This window comes from Pleurodeles waltl, chromosome 3_1 (assembly GCF_031143425.1).
Source record: "Pleurodeles waltl isolate 20211129_DDA chromosome 3_1, aPleWal1.hap1.20221129, whole genome shotgun sequence".
Taxonomy (NCBI): domain Eukaryota; kingdom Metazoa; phylum Chordata; class Amphibia; order Caudata; family Salamandridae; genus Pleurodeles; species Pleurodeles waltl.
In genome coordinates, this window is record NC_090440.1 from 1,866,054,955 (window position 1) to 1,866,073,386 (window position 18,432).

Genomic DNA, 18,432 nt, shown 5'->3' on the forward strand with positions numbered 1-18,432 from the left:
TAACTTTGCACCTAACCTTTACCAGGTAAAGGTTAGACATATAGGTGACTTATAAGTTACTTAAGTGCAGTGTAAAATGGCTGTGAAATAACGTGGACGTTATTTCACTCAGGCTGCAGTGGCAGGCCTGTGTAAGATTTGTCAGAGCTCCCTATGGGTGGCAAAATAAATGCTGCAGCCCATAGGGATCTCCTGGAACCCCAATACCCTGGGTACCTCAGTACCATATACTAGGGAATTATAAGGGTGTTCCAGTAAGCCAATGTAAATTGGTAAAAATGGTCACTAGCCTGTCAGTGACAATTTGGAAAGAAGTGAGAGAGCATAACCACTGAGGTTCTGATTAGCAGAGCCTCAGTGAGACAGTTAGGCACCACACAGGGAACATATACATGCACACCTATGAGCACTGGGGCCCTGTGTGACAGGGTCCCAGTGACACATACATATAGGCCACAAACCTATGAGCACTGGGGTCCTGACTAGCAGGATCCCAGTGACACATAACAACCATACTGAAAACATGGTGTTTTCACTATGAGCACTGAGGCCTGGCCATCAGGATCCCAGTGAGACAGTGAAAACAGTGACAAACACCCTGACATACACTCACAAACAGGCCAAAAGTGGGGGTAACAAGGCTAGAAAGAGGCTACCTTCTCACACTCATTCCTAAGTTAGGCTGACTGTACAAAGGTACCGGCGGACCTACAGTAATGGGTAGAGATATCGCGTCTGGGTTCTGTCCATTTCCCATGTTCTGAGACATGTTCATTCCCACACTATGGGTCATCATTGCCGGCATGCCCATCTGACTCCCCGTCATCTGAGCATGTGCGTTTCCCCCCTGCATCTGCTTTTGAGGCATCAAAAACTGGGTTGATTCAGCTTGTGCCAGTGTTGGGTTGTGACCATTCTGTCCTCCCATTACGGTTGGATCTAAAATCATTCCCGTACTGTTGTCACTGCTGTAGAACCTTGGGATCTGCGGCTGATAATTTTCTGCTGGTTTCAACATGGGCACATCTGGATATATTCTCCTAACCTGCGGTATCTACGGGGTGAACAGTAAACTCGGGTCCTTAGATCCCGATGATGCTCCTGAACTCTGAGTTTCAGTGTTTTGTACCAGTGCCGGAGGGGCAGAACTGGTACTTGGACCTTGTCCACTCTCCGCATAAGGTGGTGGACGGTCGTTCAGCAATTGCATGATTAACTCCTCATCCTCTAACTCCTCTTCTCTTCTCAACTTTTCCTCATCCTCTCTATCCTTGGAACACCTCCTGTTTGTCTTACAGGTAGCTTTCTTACCTGTCTCCTCTTCTTCCTTAGTAATTGCGGGAAACAATTTTATCCCCTGCAATACATCTGACCTCCACACCTTCTGTGCATTATCCCACCTAGCGTCCGCTAGTGTCTTTTCTACCTTCCTTATCCTAGTCTCGAACTTATTTTGCTGCTTCTGTCTAGCCATTAGTTCCCAAATTGCTAGAGCCTCAAACTGTGCTGGCCTTGGAGGTACCTTCATGTCGTACATCGCGAATCTCAAATTCTCTAGGATCCTCATATTGAATGTCCCATGGATCGGGAACGCTACGCTCCCATGTTTCTCTGTCAGCTTGTGCCATTGCTTTAGCCAAAGGCACGGAGCTACCCCCTTCTCTTCCATTACAATGTAAGCTGGTGTGCCTTCGGGCGGCGTTTCCTCTCCTACGCTCGCTTTAATGTAAGACTCCCCCTTCATCGCACTCCTTAATGCTTTAAAAAATTTCATTTTCTCGTCTTTTATTTCACAAAGTTTGTAATCAATAGGTGACTTTAATTCCCGGAATACTCTTCGCTTGCCTTTCCCCTTCCAATCGAGCCCCACGGACTGCGTCCAATCCGTGCGCGACCCTTCTCTGCAACCAACCTATCCCAGCGCGGCTCCTAGTGACGTCACACTCACACCCACTGCGGCTGACAAAGCCTCGCGGCTAGTCCTCCTTCACTCAGCTCCTCTCGTAACAACTTCTTGCATGTATCGCGAGCTACCAAAAATTAATAATAATAAAACAGATCTGTCGGTTTACTACAGGAGGGGTAACACAATCGCGTCAGGACCTTAGGGATTTTTCACTAGCCTCGGCAGTTATTCTATCTTTCTCGGTCCCCACGTTCGCAAGCAAATCTGACCCGCAGACTCTGCTCTCAACTTGTCAGTGATCTATTTTAATGCACTTAGAATTTTGTCAAAGCCCGAAGTCGAAGTTTCTTTCACTCCCTTAGCACACGTACCGACTCGTTGACCACGCCCGATCAACCTACTAAACCGACCAGACCACAACATAAAACAAGTGTCTCATACACTTTTCAACATACTCCGGAGTCTCTTGACCTCGCAGGGCCCGTCTCAACAACAACAACCACGTGGACCTTTTTATGCACGAAGCGCCAACAAACACCGCAGCGGTAACCACCAACAGACAGGTGGAAGTCAATGTCCCGCCCACACTATTACAAGGCACCAATCCGCCAGCTTTTCCGGGGCGGTACCAACGGCATCAAAAGCACGGCGGAAACAGTACACAGAAAGGAAACCACTCACCTCTCGACACTCAACGAAGAACCAGGATTCCATGGAGCCCGAACTACAGGTCTTACAAATGTTGGTGTATCTTCTCATCTACCAGGAGTACGAACAGCGGCGGCAATGACCACTGTGATTACTGCACCTAGCACACGGGGTAGGGAAAAGAGAGTGACACCACACGCAAAACACAACACCCCCAGCCCCCACACAGAACAAAACACACACATACATATCCAATAACATCACAGATACATCCCGTCACCCCCTGGAACAACGCAAGGACCAAACGAAATGAGTTTAACTAGGGTTATACTGGAACATTCAGATATAGCAAGAGATATTAAAAAAATCAGTATATACAAATATTTACAGCTAGTACACAAGTCCGTACACTGTCTCATAAAATGTCCGTGGACCAGTGGTCACAAAAAGCATGGGCGTAGCCCACACATGACACCTCCCTTAAAATGGAGAGAACACTGCAGGGGCATCAGGTCGGAAAAAAAACAGGCACCTCAGGGGGAAGGGGAGGGGGGCACCTCAGCCGGATGATGGTACGATGCCACTGCTCCTCGAGGGGGCTCCATTCCCACTGTTTGGTCCTGGGAAGTGCAAAGCCACAGTCTCTCAAGTCTCTCAAGTGGGTGCTTTGCCCACTACTTGGTCCTGGGAAGTGCAAGGCCACAGTATCTCAAGTCTCTCAAGTGGGTGCTTTGCCCACTACTTGGTCCTGGGGAGTGCAAAGCCACAGTCTCCTTAGTCTCTCAAGTGGGTGCTCTGCCCACTACTTGGTCTTGGGGAGTGCAAAGCCACAGTCTCTCAAGTCTCTCAAGTGGGTGCTTTGCCCACTACTTGGTCCTGGGAAGTGCAAAACCACAGTATCTCAAGTCTCTCAAGTGGGTGTTTTGCCCACTACTGGGTCCTGGGGAGTGCAAAGCCACAGTCTCCTTAGTCTCTCAAGTGGGTGCTCTGCCCACTACTTGGTCCTGGGGAGTGCAAAGCCACAGCCTCTCAAGTGGGTGGTGTCTTCCACTGGTTCTGGAGGGGGCTTTATGCCCAGAGTGCTTCATCCTGCCAAGGACTGTGTTAATGGATGCTTTTCTCCTCTGGTTCTGGAGGGGGCTTTGTGCCCAGAGTGCTTCATCCTGCCAAGGACTGTATTAGTGGATGATTTTCTCCACTGGTTCTGGAGGGGGCTTTGTGCCCAGTGATGCTGCACCAGGGGTGTGGCATGTAGACTGCGTCTCACCTATATACAAATATTTACAGCTAGTACACAAGTCCGTACACTGTCTCATGAAATGTCCGTGGACCAGTGGTCACAAAAAGCATGGGCGTAGCCCACACATGACACCTCCCTCAAAACTTAGATAACACTGCAGGGGCATCAGGTCGGAAAAAAACCAGGCACCTCAGGGGGAAGGGGGGGGGGCACCTCAGCCGGATGATGGTACGACGCCACTGCTCCTCGAGGGGGCTCCATTCCCACTGTTTGGTCCTGGTGAGTGCAAAGCCACAGTCTCCCAAGTCTCTCAAGTGGGTGCTTTGCCCATTACTTTGTCCTGGGGAGTGCAAAGCCACAGTCTTCTTAGTCCCTCAAGTGGGTGCTCTGCCCACTACTTGGTCCTGGGGAGTGCAAAGCCACAGTATTTCAAGTCTCTCAATTGGGTGCTTTGCCCACTACTTGGTCCTGGGGAGTGCAAAGCCACAGTCTCCTTAGTCTCTCAAGTGGGTGCTCTGCCCACTACTTGGTCCTGGGGAGTGCAAAGCCACAGTCTCTCAAGTGGGTGGCGTCTTCCACTGGTTCTGGAGGGGGCTTTATGCCCAGAGTGCTTCATCCTGCCAAGGACTGTGTTAATGGATGCTTTTCTCCACTGGTTCTGGAGGGGGCTTTGTGCCTAGAGTGCTTCATCCTGCCAAGGACTGTTAGTGGATGCTTTTCTCCACTGGCTCTGGAGGGGGCTTTGTGCCCAGAGTGCTTCATCCTGCCAAGGACTGTATTAGTGGATGATTTTCTCCACTGGTTCTGGAGGGGGCTTTGTGTCCAGTGATGCTGCACCAGGGGTGTGGCATGTAGACTGCGCCTCACCTGTGTGTCACAGCCATGCAATGTACCCAGAGCAGGTAGCATGATTCTCCATGGAGGCAGACCCACACTCCATCCTGCGGCGACTTAGGCTGCCAGTTGCTGGTTCGTGTCAGTGCTGGAGGTGGTGTCTCAAGTGGCATGTCCAAGGTCCAGGATGTCACCTGCAGACTCTGATGGCTGCACACTGGGGATGGGGCTGACGTCCGACAGAGTGGCATTGGCTGTGCACATGGCGGTGCTGATAGTGGTGCAGGCAGCGGTGGCTGCAGCAGAGATGCTGCCAGTGCAGGCCGTGGCGCAAGTGACTGTTGGGGTGGATGGAGACACCATACCGTCTCCGGCAGCCTCAGATGGCTGATCCTTGGGGAGGATGCTGCAGACTGACGTTGTGGCAGCAGCGGTGCAGGTGGCAATCTGAGCAGCGGTGGTGACTGGGGTGCATGTGGCTGCAATACCTGATGATTAGGTGGTCACCAGCACCTCCCCAGGTGACATCGTGCCCAGAGGTGATGTGCCCTTTGGCTTGTGTCCCTTCCACATCTTGACAGCCGCTGCAGGGACCTTGGCACTGTCCACTCTGCGTTTGTGCAAGGCCTTGCTGGGTGGGTGGTGTGACTGTCCCCTGCTTGAAGCCGGTCCCTTTTTGAGCTTTGCAGGTGGTGGAATAGGGTGGTCCTTCTTTTCTGTAGGTGGCACACTGGCAGCTCTGACGGGTGCCCCCTTTGACCATACTGGTGTAGTAGGGACCACAGTGGATGCAGATTTGGTGGCTGAGGTGCTGGGCTGGGATCTAGACATCCTGGCCCTAGGAGAAGGAGGGGGGGAGGTGTAGGGAAGAACTCCAGGTTAGCTAGGTAAATAGTTTTGGACACACTGGGACAGGAAGGTGTACCTCTGCTGAGTTTGGGTGAAGGTGCATTGGTTGGAGGCTGTTGTGAGGTGGATGGCTGCTGAGTGAGTGTGTGCCGGCGTTTGTGTACTTTGGGAGGAGGGCTCACAGAAACACTGGGAGAAGACACAGGGGATGTGTGAATGGTAGTGGGGGTGGTGATTGCATGTGAGCGGTGTGTAGTGATGGGCGTGCTGGTTATGGAGGTAGTGGCTGAGGATGTAGTGCATGCAGGCGTGAGTGGAGACGAGACAGGGAGGGAGGTGGAGGACGTGGAGGAGGGAGACACAGTGGAGGCAGTGGATGTTGGTGTGTCTGCATGGGTATGGTGCTTGTGTAAGTGCCTGTGGATGTGTGGTGCTTATGTTTGCATGAGCCACTTTGTGTGTTGATGTGTGTGCATGCTGGTCTGATGGTGTGCTTGAGATAGGCTGAGGTAGAGGGGATTGGGTCTGGGTAGTGGAAGTTGGAAGGGGGAGGCTGGACACAGGGACAATGGCTGCCATCAGTGCTGAGGCCAGAGCCTGAAATGCTCTCTGTTGGGCAAGGGTGGAAAGACAGAGGAGACGCATTGTCAATGCCAGCAACAACACTACCGTTGGCGTACACAACAAACAGGGAGCAGCCCTATGCACTAGGCCATGAACTAGCAGTTAGTAGGAAAATCACCTGCCCATGGGGGACTATGCGTAACACCATTTGCTGCACACCTGGAACCAACAGGAGGCTGACTAGTTGTAGATGCTCACTACCACTATTGGGGTTGGAGTGCCTCAGAGCCAGCCTAACAAGGGACCTACCCTACCATGTTCACCCTCGGCTACGGGAACCCACAGCCCACATCTCCCACCCAGACACCTTGTAAATCGCGCAGTCAGCTGAATGACACTGTACTCACCCCCTTGCTGGGCCTCCGCTGTCTTCTTGCTCCAGCAGCGCAGGTCCTCCCATCTCTTGCAGCAGTGGGTGCTCCAACTATGATAGACCCCCAGGATCCACACTTCCTTGGCGATGGCACGCCAAATACCCTTCTTCTGGTGGGTGCTGACCTAGAGGAAAGGTATAGGATGAAAGGAAATTACGCTCCCGTCCGGCCCGTCATACTCATTTCCCACCAGTTCCCACCCATGCCCTGACACACATGCACTCACCATCCTCACGTGCAGGCCTCAGCCCCCACCCCCACATGTATCTCATCCACACCACTCCATACATTCATGGCCCACGTATCATGCTCACAGTGTACTCACCTGTTTGTCTGGAGGACCCCATCCACCAGTTTTTCCAACTCCTCCGCAGTGAAGGCAGGGGCCCTTTCCCCAGACACTCAAGCCATTGTCGTTTCCAGACACAGGTCACAGCAGCACTTGCAGTGTAGGTCCTCTCCTGTTGAAGGTCAGGTATCAAGTGAGTGAACAGATACAAAATGGCAGTCATGTCCGCAGCGGTGCGTACAGTCACCGCCGGCGTACATCGTCATTGGCTCCTGGAACCCATAAGGCCCAATGATAACCAATGCTGAATTGGCGGCGGCCTTCGACCGCCTACCACGATGCTGCACAACGCCAGCTCAGTTACCTCATTTCCCATTGTTCCTCCTTACAGGTCAGGCAGCCACCATTTCAGGGTGGCACATGGCATGGCACCTAACTGCGTCACAGCACATTTGGGAATGCAGAAATACGGACAGACAACACCACACACAGATTTACTCAAATTACAGCACAAACCCTTGTGAAACCTATGTGGTACATGACCCTCTGCTCACCATTCTCCTCCATAGGGCACATCCGCTGGGGCAGATGATGAGATGGTGGTATCCTCCGTTGTACAGACCCCTGGTGGACCCTTTGACAATGGAAGACAGACACATCATTATCACCTACAGACTTGATCGTGCCACAATCCAAGAACTGTGTGCCCAATTGGAGCCTGACCTGATTTCGGCTATCCGCCATCCCACAGGAATACCCCTTCTAGTGCAGGTCTTGTCAGTGCTCCATTTCCTGGCAAGTGGCTCCTTTCAAACTACAGTGGCCATGGTATCAGGGACGTCTCAGCCTATGTTCTCAAACGTGTTGACCAGAGTGTTGTCTGCCCTGTTGAAACACATGCGCAGCTACATTGTATTCCCCCAGGCGGAGGATTTGCCCACAGTGAAAGCTGACTTCTTTGCCCTGGGACATATCCCTAACATCATTGGTGCCATTGATGGTACACATGTGGCATTTGTGAACAGGTATACAGAAATCGAAAAAGCTACCATTCTATGAATGTGCAGATGGTGTGTTTGGCGGACCAGTACATCTTCCATGTGAATGCCAAGTATCCTGGCTCTGTGCATGACGCTTACATTATGAGGAATAGCAGCCCTTATGTGATGGGCCAACTCCAGAGGCACTGTGTGTGGCTAATAAGTGAGCCCAAGGTCCCCACACAGTATGACCAGGTGTCTGGGTATGGGGTAGTCCCTAAGGGTTAGTGTGTGTCTAACAGATTTCCCTCGACATTTGCATGGAACTGTGGCAACTCCAGAGGCACTGTGTGTGGCTAATAGGTGAGCCCAAGGTCCCCACACAGTATGAATAGGTGTCTGGGTATGGGGTAGTCCCTAAGGGTTAGTGTGTGTCTAACAGATTTCCCTTGACATTTGCAAGGGACTCTGGTTACCCCAGCCTCTCGTGGCTACTGACCCCAGTGAGGAATGCCAGGACAAGGGCAGAGGAACGCTACAATGAGGGACATGGGCGAACTAGGCATATTATTGAGCGGACATTCAGCCTCCTGAAGGCCAAATTCTGGTGCCTCCATTTAACAGGTGGCTCCCTATACTACTCACCAAAGAAGGTGTGCCAGATAATCGTGGCATGTTGCATGTTGCACAACCTGGCTTTGTGACACCAGGTGCCATTTCTGCAGGAGGATGGGCCTGATGATGGTATTGTGGCAGCTGTGGACAGTGAGGAAGAGGAGGCAGAGGAAGAAGATATTGACAACTGAAACAACATCATCATGCAGTACTTCCAGTGAGACACAGGTAAAAGACTGGCACTGCTCATCTCATATCTGACTACTGTAGGACATTGTAAAGTCAGCCTCTTAACCTCTGTATATGGAACCTGACAGCTCACTTTGGCTTTCCACTTCACAGATCTGGGTAACTCATTCTGCCTTCTGCTATGTTTTCTGCTGCCCAACAACTGTCATACATTGGTATGTGCAAATTAACATTTATACTGGTTTATATTGATATTTGTCGAATAAGTTGTAATTATACATTTGTGAAAGAACAGACTGACTCCAGATTGTTTTGTGATTCAAGGGTGTTTATTTATGGGCTAATGTGTATAGGGGTATGTGGAAGGGGCTGGGGTGATGGTGGAGGAATGTCCAGGATAGAGTCCAGTCTCTTAGTATCACAGGTGCATTGTCCAAGGGGGCATAGGAAGTGGAGCAATGGCAGTTCAAGGTGGACAGGGTGACTTAGTGGGACAGAAGGGTCACAATCAGGAGAGTCTTTTTTCCTGGTGGGGGTCTTGGCAATTTTCTCTGTCTTCCGCCTGGATCGCAGGGACCATTTGCAGGGTGGTTCTCCTTCTGCAGAGGGTGGGGTGCTGGTGGCCTGTTGGTCCTGTGGCGGGACCTCCTGTCCACTAGCGCCGGCGGACGTGGAAGGCTGTTCATCGTTTGGGCTGGTGTCAGGGGCCCTGTGGTATCCCACTATCTTCCTCATGATGTTGGCCATGTCTGCCAGCACCCCTGCAATGGTGACCAGGGTGGTGTTAATGGTCTTCAAGTCCTCCCTGATCCCCAGGTACTGTCCCTCCTGCAGCCGTTGGGTCTCCTGAAACTTGGCCAGTACCGTGCCCATGGTCTCCTGGGAATGGTGGAATGCTCCCATTTTGTTTGAGAGTGCCTCGTGGAGAGTGGGTTCCCTGGGCCTGTCCTCCCCATGTCAGACAGCAGTCCTCCAGCTTCCCTGTTATCCTGTGCCTCTGTCCCCTGAACCGTGTGCCCACTGCCACTGACCCCAGGTCCCTGATTGTCGTGTGTTTGTGGGGTTGCCTGGGGTCCCTGTAGTGGTGGACACACTGCTAATTGACGTGTCCTGGGGACAGTGGCATGGGCCAGCTGGGTGGGTGCTGTGGTGGTGTTTCCTGAGGGGGGCGGTTCTGTGGAGGTTTGGGACTGTGGTAGGGGAGCCGACTGTCCAGAGGTCCCTGATGGGCAGGGCTGGTCATCTTGGTCCAGGCGTGCAGAGCTGCTGTCGTCACTGTGGACCTCTTCTGCGGGGGGACTGGATATGGCTGGCACCTCCTGTCTGGTGACATTGTGTAGGGGTCCTGTTGGGGTGGAAATACACTGTTATTGTATCTGTGTGTGCCATCTTGTGCAATAGGTGTGTTTACCTCTACTCCTGTGCTTGCAATATCGCCTTGTCCCTTGTGTGAGTGGTGATTGTGTGCCCTAGGTGAGTCTCTCCCTTGGACATGCTGTGGTGATGGGTGTCCATGCAGGTCTGTGATGGGTGTCCATGCATTGGTGTAACATGCAGGGCTTGGTTTTGGGAGTGGTGGGGCATGATGGTGGGGTGTGTGGGAGATGGTGGAGTGATGGCGTGAGGGTGAGGGTGGGAGTATGTGATGGCATGCAGGTAGGGTGGGAGGGATATAATAGTAAAAAGTTGACTTACCAGAGTCCAGTCCTCCGGCTACTCCTGGGGGCCCTCAGGATGCATTATTGCCAAGGCTTGCTCCTCCCATGTTGTTAGTTGTGGGGAAGTAGGTGGGGGTCCACCACCAGTCCTCTGTACCGCTACCTGGTGTCTGGATATCACAGAACGTACCTTCCCCCTTAGGTCGTTCCAACTCTTCCTGATGTCCTCCCGTGTTCTTGGATACTGTCCCACTGCGTTGACCCTGTCGACAATTCTCTGCCATAGCTCCATCTTCCTAGCAATGGATGTCTGCTGCACCTGTGATCCGAATAGCTGTGGCTCTACCCGGATGATTTCCTATACCATGGCCCTGAGCTCTTCCTCTGAAAACCTGGGGTATCTTTGTGGTGCCATGATGTGGTGTGAGTGATGTGTGAGGTGATGGTTGATGTGATGTGTGGGGTGATGTTTTGGGGTGTGTGGTGTTTTGTGCGTGGATGATGTATGATTGATGGTGTTGTGTGCCTCTGGATGCAGGTGTGGTCTTTGCTTTTCTCTCTCTCTGCTTCTTCTGACTTTTTCATTGTAAGGTGTTGTGGGTAATATGGGTGTGTGTTTTATAGTGTTGTGGGTGTGTAGTTGTGGTGTGTGTATGTGTATCAGGTGTGTGTAATTCAAGTTGTCCAATGTGGTTGTGTTTTGTAAATGTGTGTGTATTTTGAGCGCAGCAGTGTGTACCACCAATGGTTTACCGTGGTTGAATGACCGCCGCCTTGATTAGTGGGTCGTGATATTGTGGGCATATTCCTGTTGGCGTAACGGTGTGGATTTTGCTATCGCCAATTTATCACTGACCTTTGGTTTGGCAGACTTGTGTGTGTGTCTGTATTTTGGAGGATTTCTAAATGTGGGTCATAATGCTTGTAGCGGATTTCCGCTGTGGACACAGTATGTTGGCGGCCTTCGGCATGGTGGTAAGTGGACTTTACGCCAGGGTTGTAATGAGGGCCTAATCTTAATGGACATTGAGAAAGATGTTCCATTCAGTCACTTTTTTTATTCTTTGCCCACTCCTTGTTAAAAAATGTTCCAACAGATTGGTATTTTGAACTAATGTGGCACCTGATTCAGATACTAAGTGGCTATTCACAAAGGTAACTTACACTTGTGAGTAATATACATGTGTAATTTACTCTTACACTTTTGAGTACCTTTACTACTTTTAGGTATTCACAAAATCTGAGTATAAAGTTACTCAAACGTTTAGACTTGTCTCCAATCCTTGAAAAAAGGTGTGGGCTCAAAACTTATGAGTACAATTTATTAATGCCAAAAAAGAAACAGCAGTAATTACAGCAACACATGTGGCCAACCACTGGTACTGGAACACCCTCCCATAGAAAATAATGGTGGTGTGGACTAAAAATAAAACCCTGTAGGAAATATTGCTATATATAAAATATAAATAAATATAATTTAAGGGCAAATGAAATCATATTTTTTATTTAAATATAAAATATTTTAGGAAGATTTTGAGACTTTTTAAAAATTAATGTAACATTAATTTTCATTAAAATACTACGCATATGCAAGGGCTGGTGCCTTCCAGGAATAGGGAGGTTTACGAGGCTGGTGCAGGTGTCCCTTGGTGCAGGGTTGCAGGTACAGGCTCTTATCTTATCAGTCTTGTATGTATGAAAGAGTTCAGCAATGATTTGTGGAGTTGATTATGAAGCAGAATTATGAAATAGGAGTAACCTGTTCCCCCTTCATGAAAAAATATCCAACTGTGAGAAACTGGGGCTGATTGCAGAGGCCCCCTAACTTTTTGCCCCCATTTTCCACTTTATGCTGGTGTTTTCCTGACTGTGATGGTGCCCTGGGTACTGCTAACCAGTCCCAGGGCCTGTGCTCTGTGTAAAATGGATATGCAAATTAGGCTAATTATAATTGGCTAAGTTAACCTACCTATAAGTCCCTAGTATATGGTAGGGCATGTAGGTTTAGGGACCACAGCATAGGTGGTGCACACCTAGGTGCATTGCTGAGGTGCCCAGTGTAATTTTAAAAGCAAGCCTGCCTTGCTGGCTGCTTTTAAATTAAAGTTATATGCAAATTCGACTTTGGAATTAAAGGTACTTCCAAAGTCTTAAACTACCTTATTTTTACATATAAGTCACCCCTAAGGTGTGCCCTATGTGCCCCTAGGGCTGGGTGCCATGTAACTATAAGCAGGGACTTTATAAAAATAGATTTATAAGCCCTGGTGAGGTAAAAACAGCCAAATTAGTTTTTCCCTCATTGAAGTAAATGGCCTTCATAGGCTAGAATGGGCAGACTTTATTTTAAATTTTAAAGTCTCCTTAAATGTTACATACCAAGAATTTGGTATCAAATTGATTGTTATAATAAATCCCACAACTTCCAGTTGTTGGATTTAATATAACTAGTGCAGGTAAAAAGTTTAGACTTTACCTAAAAAGTTGCCAATTTCAGCTCTGCATTGTTTTTGCTGCTGTGCTCTGATTGGCCAGCCTGCAGCAGCTTCTGCCAGGCTACTTTAATGAGGTGTGAAGTGGCCTGACTTCACACAAAGGAATGTGCTTGGGGGAGAGAATCTCCCCTCAGCAGATGGTGAGGCAGGAAGGGGGAGGGCTGCCAAACTGGTCTTCAAAGGCAGAGAAGGACATCTGGAGCACCCAGCAACACCCCCACATCCTGCAACCCCAGACAGCTAGGTGCCCCCTTGATTAGATTAGGAGAGGGCAGGAGAGGGGTGTGTTTATGATTTTTAGCCACACCAGTGGGTGGGCTCAGCCAGATCTCTCCTCCAAAAATCAGATTCATCCATTTTGGATTTTTAGAGACTGTTGCCTTCTGGGATGGATTTTTGCCACACTTCCCAGGAAGTGGTCATCACAGGGGGACGACCCTGTCCCTGATTGGAGAACCAGGGCCCCCCTGCTTTTCACCCAGGAGCAAGGATAAAACTGGCAGACCTGCACCCACGCCTCAGATCCCCACCAAATTTCAAGAAGAAAGAACTACAAGGAGAAGAAGGACTGCCCTGCTGGACCCCTGGCCTGCACCTGGACCCTGCACTCAGAAAGACTGCACCAGCTGCACACTTGGGCTTCACCACAAGAAGGACTTTGCCTGGCTTCCACTGGTTCAAGGAGGGACTCCCTGTTTGCTACAGGTGAAAAATTGCTATCCAGAGTCCCCTGCACCAACTCCTGAAAAAGTGACCAGCTGACCACTGTCCAGTGGCCAAAAAAGGAGTTTGCGCCAGGTGTATTCTGGGAGTTGAAGTCCGCACTTCCCAAGGACCATCACAGAACTTCTGGACCCTTGGGGTGAGCTGTGGACCCCAAAAGAACCTTAAAAGAACATCTGGGTGAAGCCCCAGAAGTTTGGAAAAGATTGGAGAATTTTTGGAAAAAAGCTCCATAAAGTGACCGACCCGACGCGGAAATTCTAGCCGGCTTGCCTCAACCGCGACCCGGCCTGACTTCGTGGTTCGTCCCGGTAAAGAAAAACATCCGAAAAAGAGACTAAGTCCGAACGTAAAAAGTTGACCGGGACCTTCCAGCCATCGTATCCGAGAAGGGCTCCACGGACGTTGGATCAAGATCCAGGTTTACCCCGGTCGAAGGATTTTCATCTCGAAAAAACGACTAAGTCCGAAGGTAAAAATCACCACCGAGGAAACCGACTTCGCGTATCCGGACAAGGGCTCCAGGAGGTCGGATCCAACTGGCAGGTTCGTCCCGGGGAAGAAAAACATCAAAAAAGAGACTAAGTCAGAAGGTAACTTTTTAACCGAGGCCTCCCGCGACTTGTAGCCGAGCAGGGCTCCATCGCGGTCGGCCTGAAAGTTTGACTTGGCCCGGTCCTGGTGCAACCAGATGACCCGATTGGCGCTTTTTGTTTCTAAGCGCTAGAAAATAATAATACTTTAAAAATTCATATCTCCGGTTCCCCTGAACCGATTTTAATCGTTTTTGTGTCATTTTAAAGATAAAAATATAAGCTATTTTTATAAATTGGTTTTGGATTTTTAAACTGTTTCCTGTGTTTTATTTAATTACTGTTTTGTGATATTTGAATGCTTTACACTTTGTCTCCTAAGTTAAGCCTTGACGCTCGATGCCAAGCTACCAAGGGTAGAGCTGGGATTAATTTACTGAGACCTAACTGTACTTATGTGGAGGTTTGTGGCTTGTTGCTAGGTGTAGGTACCTACCTGCCCTACCAATAACCCATTTTCCAACACCAACCAACACAGCGTTTTTTCACATGTTTAATTGGTGTTATGAAGATATGCATTACAATATGGTAGTTAGAACTGGCTTAGATGTCAACGAATTATGTTTTCCAGTGATTGGAAGCGCAGGAAGTATTCTCTGAATGCTCACAGGAAACATGACTGCGGTCTACCGCTATAGGACGAGGGTCATGACAACGATATTTGGCTAGAATGGTTGGATAGTCTGTTGTAGCCCATAATGTAAGAGACGTACGTAACTTCAGCTTATTTCCCATCAATGGCAAAAAATCTTGACAGGTCAGATACCATCTTTTAGAGCTGGAGGGGAAAGCTGAGGAAGTTTCTTACAGGTCAGCCCGAGTACTGTAGCATACTTTAAAAAAAGAATATTGCATTTTTAACGATTTACAAAAGAGACATTACAGAAAATGACACAGTGTGTATATTTATAATAGAAATATAGCAGCATACATTGCAAGGAACAACATATCAGCATCCTAATGCATACGATGATATTGGATGGCGAAAATATTATATAGCAACTTAGATCAAAAGTATAGAATTCAAGTTCCTCTATCAAGATTGCTCTTGAGATCTCAGAGAAGGCATCTACTCAATAGTGTGTAACTTCAAAGTAACAAGGGGAAATTTAATAGAGCCATCTACAGTTGGGTGTTGGGTTCCAGAGGTGGGACTAATAAGATGAAGCATGGGGGTAATGTCCAGGAGGGTTGTTGCTCATATAGCTCTTAGATGCCCTTATTGGTGGAGGGGAATGGCAAAGGCTAGAATACCATTCCTCAGATGACCTAGAGACGTTATGAAGAGAGGAAAATCCTGCCTATGGGGCAGAATAAACATCCCAAATCCTGTTGGTTCATCTGGGAGGGGTTCAGTAGTAGGTATTATGTATCTTCCAATGCTAGATTTAAGCATACTGTTCCAGGGTATATCAAGAAGCTGCAGGACCAAGTGGAACTACACCCCCTCAAAGGGTAAGATATTATCTCTGGGGTTGGTACCCACAGTTGCCCGAAGCTCATCTCAGTCCTCCGCTATTTGGGTATTTGTGCAGTCCTCCGATCTCTATTGTATAAAGAGCTTACTGTCAGCTTGGACCCCATGCAGGGTCACTGTGCACTGTGTTTCTACTAAGGGAGTGGTTGGGCCCTCCACCTACTCGTGACAGCTCTTTTGGCCAGGAGAAGGCCTAAAGCTATGAACTAGGAAGCTTTCTGTGATTTCTTGGGACATCGGAAAATCCAAGTGCACATATCTCTCAGGTGGGCTGTAGTGGCATACCAATACAAGTGGCCAATATAGGAAAAATGTGGTTCCAGTAAATAGTCAGAGATGGGCAATCACACATCAAATGGTAAAAATTAGCCAGGGTCAATTTGCAGCATGGACAATAGGCAGGCGCCCTAGGGACAATTCTATAGAGTTGGGTGGGTGGAGTTATGCTTGGAACAGAATGAAGATTTGAATCTATTTTAATGAGACATTATTGGATACTGTGGGCCGATAGGAGAGTGTTCACTGTGCATAGATAGGAGAGTGCTCTCGCCCATTCCTTCTTGTGTAATATTATTTTAAATTCCACCTCCCAGTAGCCATGCAACCATTGCAATGATGGTTAGAAATGAGAGCATTGCGACTGGCAAAGTCAGCTCACACAACGTTTACTAATTCCCATATACAGTGAATGTGTTGGTTGATGAACATCAGGTTCTATATCCATTATTGCCAATGTGGTGCGTAGAATGTGTGTGACTAAGCCATATGTCAGGTATTGTCCTTCATGTAGTGGATAGCTATTCCTCAAGGTCTGGAGTGATTGAATTGTTTATTTTGAAATAAATCTCCTATCATGTCCAGACCAGTTGGCGTCCAATGTTTGAGTATTTGATTATCCAGGTGTACATGCTGGTCTGAGAGACCCAAGAGCAGAACATTTGGGGATTTACATTTAGTGAGTAGGCAAATCTTGGCCAGGAAAGTTGCCTCAACTAATAGGGGAAGACCTCCAGTTAATCAAGTAGTAGGGAGAACCAGATTATATACATATATATATATATATATATATATATATATATATATATATATATATATATATATATATATATATATATATATATATATCTGTTGGACCTGGCCCTTTTACAGGGTCATTCCCCAGACTTTTTGCTTTTTGCCTCCTTAGTTTTCTGACCTTTGTTGGCTGACGTTTTGATTCTGAGCACTTTTTTACTGCCAACCAGTGCTAAAGTGCATGTGCTCTTTCTTACAAATTTTGTATGATTGGATTCTACCTGATTGGCATATTTAATTTACCTATAAGTCCCTTGTAAAGTGGTATCCCTATACCCAGGGCCTGTAAATTAAATGCTACTAGTGGGCCTGCTGCACTGCTTGCGCCACCCACTGAAGTAACCTGGCAAACCTGTCTCAGGCCTGCTAGCGCAGAGCCTGTGTGTGCAGTTTTCTGCCACAGGGACCTGGCTTCTAAATTTACGTGCCAGGCCCAGAACTCCCCTTTTACTACATGTAGGTCACCCCTAAGGTACGCCCTAGCTAACCCTTTGGGCAGGGTGCCATGTATGTAGAAGGCAGGACATGTGCCATGTTGCTTGGCCTGTCCTGGTAGTGACAAACAGCCTAACTTGGTGTCTCACTGCTGTGAGTGCTGCCCTCTCAAGATTGCATTGGAAATGCCCTGCCTTATGTGTAAGGGGTATTGTCTGATTTATGAGGGGTAGCGTAGGCATGTTTGGTATGGTTGTGATAGTAGTGAGAAATGCTGCTTACTGGTGTAGGTGTATTTTTTATTACTATCACAGAAATGCCACTTCTAGAAAGTGCACATTTATCTGTGCTTATGACTTTGATGTTTTACAGCTTGTCTCCAATCAACTTCTGGGTAGACTGACAGTTGGGGCTTTGTGCATACTTCTCAGACAGCCTGAACACAGGGAGGGTGGAGGTGACACAGAGGTGCATCTACATATTGTAAAGCCTTCCTGGGCTGAGAGAAGGGAGAGGCGGGGCACACCTGCATTTGTAAAGGCTGTGCCCTGGCCTCACACAATAGGGTCGTTAACCCCCCACTGATGTTTGGAACCTGGGCTGAAAGAAGAGAGGGGGCACTCCCAGAACCAGTTGTAACTGGCTGGAACCTCCTCTCCCTACCATTGTGAAACACCATAAGAACTGACTATAAGTACAGGGGAATTTTCCCCACAATTTGAACATTCTTGGAACTTGAAACTACACAGAACGCTGATGACTGGAGTCACCAGGAACCACCTTTGACTGCTGCTGTTGTGCTGACCTGTGACCTGCCTGGTCACTAGGCGGAACTGCCACCATCTGCACCCCTTGTGCTGGCCTGTAGCTGGGCACACCAGCCCTGTGCACCTTCTTGTTTTGGTTTGCTCCCAGGGGCAGGGTGCTGTGGCCCCTCACCCCTGCAAACCCTCTCTTCAACTTTGCCCACAGCGTTCTTCCAAAGTTGCTCTTTTTTATTTCTAAAGGAAAATCACTGCCGCCGCCCAGGCTGCAGGCTTGGCTCTAGCGCTGGGAGAAACGCACTTTATTTGATCTCCCAGATCACCGTCGCAGCCAGGTTCACTGACTACCTTGGAGTGTGGGGATCGCACTCCTCTCTGTGCCCCCGGGGCACAGCAACAAAGGAATCGGAGCAAGCGTGCTCCTTGCGGCACCCCTGAGGCACCTCCCGCTTCCGGGAGCACCCCCGGGGCACCAGCCACCTTCCATTTCAGAGGAAGCCTCCCAGCAGCTCGGGAGAGGCTTCCCTCACTCGCGCACCACATCGGGTGTGGGCGAGTGCTCCCTCGGGCCCCTGGAGGGGTCAGAGAGTCATCCCTTACGGAAGGCAGGAATCGGGGAAGGCGCAGGGAGCACCCCATTCCCCGGTCGCTGCACCAGGAGCAGG